Source organism: Austrofundulus limnaeus, unplaced genomic scaffold (assembly GCF_001266775.1).
Source record: "Austrofundulus limnaeus strain Quisiro unplaced genomic scaffold, Austrofundulus_limnaeus-1.0 Scaffold72, whole genome shotgun sequence".
In the NCBI taxonomy this organism is placed as follows: Eukaryota; Metazoa; Chordata; class Actinopteri; order Cyprinodontiformes; family Rivulidae; genus Austrofundulus; species Austrofundulus limnaeus.
This window is the reverse complement of record NW_013952474.1, coordinates 2,089,668-2,096,327: the sequence shown is the minus strand read 5'-3', so window position 1 is coordinate 2,096,327 and position 6,660 is coordinate 2,089,668. Positions and strand designations below refer to the sequence as shown.

Below are 6,660 nucleotides of genomic sequence, written 5' to 3'. Positions count from 1 at the left end.
ATCCTCAAATAAGCAGAGGCCTATAAAGTACTTGAAAAAAATAACTAAGTAAAAGTAAAATTACATGAACAGAAAATGACTTGAGTAAAAATAAATTTCACTGATGAGAAAACTATTCACAAAACTTCACAAAAATTGGGAAAGTAAAAGTACTTTTACACACTCTCTAAGAAATAAACTGTTGAATTTGTAAGCTCTATTGGCTGATTTCATGAATTTCTTGGCAGACATGCTTATGTATTTATAGTGTATATGGATGCATAAACTGTATGTACTTTATTTGTGTAGAAATGCCCAACCAAGGACTGGAGTTGCAAATTCGCTGTAGCTATATACTCTTTGTGCAACGCATCAGTTTGCAAATTCGCTGTAGCTATATACTCTTTCTGCAACGCATCAGTTACAGACTTGATCTGTTCTATGTTTGTGTTTGCATTGTCCCTGTTAAATAAATAAAGATAAAGATTTACTGAACCAAACTGGTTCCACTAAGGCAGTAAAATMACCAATATATTTATATATTTTTTCTCATTTAGGTTTACTGGAGGCAGTTGACATGACTTGGTTGAGTTAATTCAACACTTCATGTTTTAGAGTGCAGAAACATCTTTCATGATGAGTTCCAACATATTTAATTTTGTAACAAGTAACTAGGTGTTGCATTTTAAAGTAAACAAGTAAAAGTATATTTTTTAGCTTTAAAATGTAAAGAAATAAAAGTAAAAGTAGCCATTAAAAATATTTGAAAACTTACAAGTCCTCAAAAGAACTACTTAAGTACTGTGAGTATTTTGGAGTCATTTATACCCAGGTTAATGATCTGAATCCTTTCAATGAATTAGAACTCAAGAGTCCCAGATAATCCAGATCTGTCTGGTTCTCTGCAGACTGTTGGAAAGTCCCGAAATTCACCTTAAAAACACCTGAGTCTGGAGTGATTCAGCTGAGTCAGGTATTTAATTCAGATTAAAAACACTGCCAACAGAACTGAGCTGAACCAGATCACCTGACCCAAATTTTGGTCAAACCAATCCAGCGTCTTTATCAAAACAAGCCAACAGGTTGTGTTTAAACTGTAAACACAGCACTGTGTCTGAGTTTGTGGTTTATATTATTAAATATTATATTATTCTGGTGAACCTGAGTTTCCCAGGCTGACTGTCGGCCACAGAGATAACAGTGCCTGCAGTGCAAAGGAGGAGGAGAGAAGGATACAGGGAAGTGGAGGACTTATTTCTAGCGACAGAGTGGGTTGGAAGATACAGTAGTTGTTGATATTGTATTTATTTTTAACTCCAAGAGGCTCTGAGACGTAAACTAAATTTGAAGCTGTGTTTTTGAAAAAAATCTGCAACATTGCCCTATATTGCAATTTGGCATGTATGAGTTCTCTCAACTTCCTCGTTGGCTCTGTCAGAGCCCATCACTTCAAAGACCTCAAATCAAACTTTTGCTTCCTGATCATTAAAAAGGCTTTACTTTATCTGACTAAAACAAATATTTAACAGGACACCTCCTCGCTATCTTTCCTTATCTCTGTTGAAACCTGAGCTCAGACTGAAGTCGGCTTCACGCACCAGGCTACAGGTGAATCACACAAAAGAGAAAAATTCAGAGAAGTATGCTGGAGTTCCCCAGTCCTGCGGGAGGAGGAGACATGACGACGGGACATGGACACAGGTGAGACGCTGAAAACTTGAGGAACACACTGATGAAGATGCTTCAACTTACAGTAAGAAAAATGATCATTTAATTGTTTCTATGTTTGTGAATCTTTGAAAATGAGCTCAGAATATATAATGGAGATGATTCTCAGCTACTACCACACCAAACTTCAGCTCAACATCCATAAAACTAAGATACATTTAGCTGTGACTATCAGGTTTTTACAAGAGTCAATGTGAGCAAATACCAAGAACAACACTGGAGACAGGAACTTGAATAATAATAAAATGATTTGTTTATTTACACAGGAAGGGAGTGGGGAGCGGGACCTGGAAGCAGAGGAGTTGCAGAGGTAAGTAAAAGATATTCAGGAGGTAATGTTCGATAGATTATAGTTTATGCTTACAAGTGAGGGCTTTGGGTTAAGCGTAGAGGAGTAGGTCCAGAGTCCAAAAATCCAAACGTGATATTTACATGTGCGTGTCGTATTTACAGGTGATTGTGAGGTGAAGAGGCAACGCATGGACCAGGTAAGAGGCTCGGCAGGCAGGCAGACTTGATCAGAATCCAAAACAGTTCCGGGGTGATTTCCTTATTTCTGGAGACAGGTAAGTACACAGAAAACACAGGAGTTAGACAAACCAAGTTTACAAAAACTAGTCTTAGGCTGAGATCTTTACCCAAAGCGGTTTGATGCTTCAGCGATGAGTTGATCCTCCAGTCTTCCTTTTAAAGCCAGCAGTGATGAGCCAGTTCCTTTGCAGGTGCGTTCAATCAGTGGGTGCGTTCAATCAGCGTTGCCAGGTAACGGGGAGGCATGAGGTGAAAATCACCAAAATGCCTCAGTACCTCCCCTTTAAAGATCGCCTCCAGGCGATCTACGGCTTCTTCTCGGGATGTTCCCTGTAGAAGGTTGAGATGAGCGTAGGATCCAAGATGAAAGACCTCGGGATCCATGACCTCTCCTCAGGTCCATAGCCCTCCCAGTCCACAAGGAACTGGAGACCACATCCCCTTCTCCTTACGTCCAAAATCCTTTTGACCGTGTAGATGGGTTGGTTATCCAGCAGGTGGGGGCGGTGTAGGTAGGAGGACACAGGGGACTAGTGGAGYCAGGCTTCAGTTGTGACACATGAAAAGTGGGATGAATCTTCATGGATGCTGGTAAACGGAGTCTAATAGCAGATGGGTTGATGATCTTTTCCACAGGAAATGGGCCGATGAACCTGGAAGATAAATTCCTGGGAAAATCTTTTAGATTAATGTCACGTGTGGAAAGCCATACCTCTTGTCCCACCCTGTAAGATGGGGCGGATGAACGATGTCGATCAGCAAAGCGCTTGTTTTGTTGTGAAGTCCTGAGTAGTGCCCTCTGTGTTTGGTTCCAGATTCTATGGCAACGGCGGATGTGATGCTGGACTGAAGGGACCAAGATCTCGGTATCCTCTCTGGGGAACAAAGGCGGGTTATAACCAAGAGATGCTTCAAAAGGAGAGAAACCGGTGGCAGATGAGGTATGACAGTTATGGGAGTATTCCACCCAAGGTAAGTATGTACACCAGGAGGAAGGGTTGTTATTGATGACGCATCTCAGTGTGGACTCTAACTCCTGGTTGCACCTCTCGGACTGTCCATTAGACTGTGGGTGGTAACCAGAAGTGAGGCTGACTGCAGCACCTAGTGCAGCACAAAAGGCCTTCCATACCTGGGAGATAAACTGGGGTCAACGGTCAGAGACAATATCGGAGGGGATACCATGAAGACGAAAAACATTCTTAACTAACAGCTGAGCAGTTTCAAAGGCTGTGGGAAGTTTCACTAGTGGAACAAAATGAGCAGCTTTAGAAAATCTGTCGATTATAGTGAGGATGACCGTGCTACCTTCAGATGGAGGTAGACCCATAACGAAGTCCAGGGCGATATGGGACCATGGGCGGGCAGGGATGGGTAGTGGACGTAAGAGACCCGCGGGTTGCTGGTTGCTGCTCTTATTAGTGGCACAGACGGTACAAGCGGTTACGAACTCTTTAATATCTTGGTTCATGGAGGACCACCAGAAATGTCTTTTAGCAAAACTGATCATGCYGGAGATGCCAGGGTGACAAGTAAAGCGATGGTTGTGAATCCAGTCCAGTACTTTACCAATTACTGCTTTAGGTACAAATCTCGTGCCAGGAGGTCCAGTTCCAGGATCCGGATCAGATTGTTGAGCCAGGCGAATGGTGTTTTCTATGTCCCAGGTAAGGGTCCCCATGAAACAGGTGTTGGGTAGAATGGTGGACCTTTTCGGGAGAATCTGATGGAGAGAACAGTCTGGAGAGAGCATCTGATTTAATATTTTTGGGTCCCGGGATGTAAGTGATAGTGAAGTTAAACCTGGTGAAAAATAAAGACCAACGGGCTTGTCGTGGATTCAATCGTTTTGCATTTTGGAGATAAGCCTAATTCTTGTGGTCAGTCATAATGACAAAGGGCGTCTCTGTACTTTCGAGCCAGTGTCTCCACTCCTCGAGAGCAAGTTTTATGGCCAATAACTCTCGGTTTCCCACATCATAGTTGGTCTCAGCAGGTGATAGTCGTCGAGAAAAAAAAGCACATGGATGTAGCTTGTCACTGCATTCAGACTTCTGTGACAGTACAGCTCCTACCCCGAGATCCGAGGCATCAACCTCAATGAAAAATTGTTTTTTGGGATCGGGGTGGCAAAGGATGGGGGCCTGCGAGAAACGAGTCTTTAACTCACCGAATGCGTTATTAGCCTCAGGAGTCCAGGTGAAAGTTCGTAGAGTTGATGTCAGTTGGGTGAGAGGAGCAGCGATTCTACTGTAGTCCTTGATGAACCGTCTGTAGAAGTTGGCGAACCCCAGGAAACGTTGTAGCTGCTTGCAATCCTTAGGGATTGGCCACTCGGTCACTGCTTTGACCTTTTCCGGATCAGTACGGAACTGCCCCTTCTCCAGAATGAAGTCTAAAAATGAGACTGAGGTCACATTGAACTCACTTTTTCAGCTTTGACAAAAAGTTGGTTCTCAAACAGGCGTTGAAGAACATCTTTAACATGTAGTTCATGTTGTTTTTGATCGCGGGAGAAAATGAGGATATCGTCGAGGTAAACAAATACAAAGTCTTTGAGAAAATCTCTTWGAACGTCATTAATCAGGGCTTGAAACACAGCGGGGGCATTAGTCAGTCCAAAAGGCATCACAAGATATTCAAAATGACCAAGAGGAGTTTTAAAGGCAGTCTTCCACTCATCACCTTCTTTAATARGAACAAGGMGATAAGCATTCCTAAGATCCAGTTTGGTAAATACTGTATGGCGGCGGAATGGAGCTGATCATAGACAGAGTCAATGAGAGGTAACGGATACTTATTTTTAACAGTTATTTGATTCAACCCTCTATAGTCAATGCAGGGTCTCAAGGTCTTGTCTTTCTTGGCCACAAAAAAGAAGCCTGTGAGAGCAGTGAGAACTCCAACTTTCTATTCTCCTTTCTTTCCAGTTAAACACAGGATTATGGGTGCAGAGCCAGGGGAAACCAAAGATAAGTTGAGGGGTAAGAGAATCAAAAACAAAAAACTCACCCATCTCGTGATGATTTCCAGACACAATCACATGAAGATCTGTAACTTTGTATTTAACCTGGGAGAGTTGTTGTCCAGTAAGTCCGGTGATGGAACGGGGGGGGTCGAGTAATGAGATAGGTATGCCTAATTGTTCAACCAGGTTGCTGGAGATAAGATTTTGTTCTGAACCAGAGTCAACGAGAGCAGAAATGGGTAATTTAACTTGTTGAAACATGACTGTGGCAGGTAATGAGAGTAATGAGTGAGGGGAGAATTTAATGTCCTTCGTCAGCCTCCCCTGGGTTACTGACCAACTGGCCTGTTTCCCCGAAGCGGACATGAGGCGACGAAATGTCCCGGATTTCTACAGTAGATGCATAATTTTGCTTGAAAACGTCTCTGCCTTTCTTCTGGTGTTAATCGTGTTCGTCCGACCTGCATGGGTTCTGGTTCGTTAGCAGTTGGCGAGGTATCGGGAAGTGGAAGCTCGTTGTTGGGTGCGGAAACAGGTCTCCAGGGATTCTGGGAGTTGTAGTCCCGTTCTTTTCTCCTTTCACGGAGTCTGTTGTCAATGCAGATAGACAAAGCAATTAATTCGTCCAGGCTCCCGGGTTCATCCCGGGAGGCCAACTGATCCTTTATTTGCTCAGATAATGAGTTTACAAAGATACCTTTAAGTGCCAATTCTTCCCAACCTGCCTCCTCAGCAGCAATGCAGAAGTCCACGAAGTGCTCAGCAACAGACCTCTTCCCCTGGCGCAGATTGATTAGATGTTTAGCTGCTGCCTCCTGCTGGAGAGGGTGATCAAACACACGTTGAAACTCTCAGAGTAAACTTGAATGGTGAGGGTTTGAGCAGAATGAGCCGACAAAAAGGCTTGTGCCCATTTCAAAGCTTTCCCTTTAAGAGAGGTTGCAATATATCTGATTTGTGCTGAGTGATTGGGGAAAAGAGAGGGAGATCGGGCAAAGGCTAATCTACATTGCAGCAAAAAACCTCCACATTGATTTACGTTACCATCAAAGAATTCGGATGGCTTGAGTTCGGGTTCCCGGGGAGAAAAAGCTGGTACCGGTGTGGCAGGAACTGGAGAGTGCGCTGGAGCGGGGGGAGCAATGGTGTTTAGTCTGTTATCAATTGAGATTACACTTTGAGAGACTTGATTTAACATAGATTTAGTTTCTAGATGTAACTGAAACAACTGATTTAACATACGTTCATGTTCATTCAGTTTTTGTTCTGAAGATGTGTCGGACCCAGAATTGTCCCCAGTATTGCTCACGGACATACTGCTTGGCTGAAGCATACCATCAGGTTTTGACAAGAGTCAACGTGAGCAAATACCAAGAACAACACTGGAGACAGGAACTTGAATAATAATAAAATGATTTGTTTATTTACACAGGAAGGGAGTGGGGAGCGGGACC

The 6,660-nt window shown here is 43.2% G+C and overlaps 1 protein-coding gene across 1 annotated transcript in view; it reads left to right on the top strand.

Annotated features, from left to right (window-relative positions):
• The first annotated feature begins 1,680 nt into the window (after positions 1-1,680).
• LOC106519113 (2-oxoglutarate receptor 1) overlaps positions 1,681-6,660 on the top strand; it is a 13,224-nt gene continuing 8,244 nt past the window's right edge. Inside the window, exon 1 of the mRNA XM_014010648.1 lies at positions 1,681-1,732. The gene's annotated coding sequence lies outside the window, so the exon portion shown is untranslated. The remainder of the gene's footprint in view (positions 1,733-6,660) is intronic.